The sequence below is a fragment of the Pteropus alecto genome, unplaced genomic scaffold, assembly GCF_000325575.1.
Source record: "Pteropus alecto unplaced genomic scaffold, ASM32557v1 scaffold45, whole genome shotgun sequence".
In the NCBI taxonomy this organism is placed as follows: Eukaryota; Metazoa; Chordata; class Mammalia; order Chiroptera; family Pteropodidae; genus Pteropus; species Pteropus alecto.
Window position 1 is genome coordinate 28,267,860 of NW_006442491.1, and position 753 is coordinate 28,268,612.

Genomic DNA, 753 nt, shown 5'->3' on the forward strand with positions numbered 1-753 from the left:
GTGACAGACGCCTGAATGTAAGTCCAGGCCTGTGGGGCTGCAAGCCTGTCTCCACCTGTTCTGGGTGGGGGGACAGGAGGACGTGACAGGGAAATGGGAGAGGGGGTCTTCTGGGTCTAAACAGCCAGGTGCTGTGGGGGCTGATGGTAGCCTTGGCGGGGGTGGGGGGTGCGGGGGGTCACGGAGAGCAGGAGAGGTGAGGCCGGTCCTCCAAACCCTCAGCTCATTCTGCTCCCAGGGGAGGCGGGAAACAAGAAGGGGGCTCCCAGGAAAGGATCCTGAAGATTGGTGTCTGGGGCCCGGGATTTAGGCTTTTAATTCATGAGCCAGGGGGCAGCTTTATCTCTCCAGGAGTATTGAGGTAGAAGTCAATGATTTGGGAAGTCATTGAATTAGGGCGTCTTGGAGGTGAGTTGTCAGTGTCCTGAGCGTATCAGTTACAATGCCTGACTTGGGGTGACAATGACTTGGAAGGTGGCTGAGTCAGGGGTCAGTGAGTGCTGGTGAACTAGCCAGCCCATCTTGAAGAATCGATAACCGAATATTGGTGAGTTAAGGCCCCAACAGTTGTAATAGCACCCCGGGTGTCAGCCAGAAACCAACAAACAGCCAAATCCCTGCAGCCCCGCCCAGACTATCAACCAGTGGGGGAGCTGATTAACCATTAACCCCTACCCCTCCCCAGCAGAGCCTCCACCCCGGCACAGAGGCTAGGCCAAGACTCCTGGGAGATCCTCCTGGAGGACAGTTTGA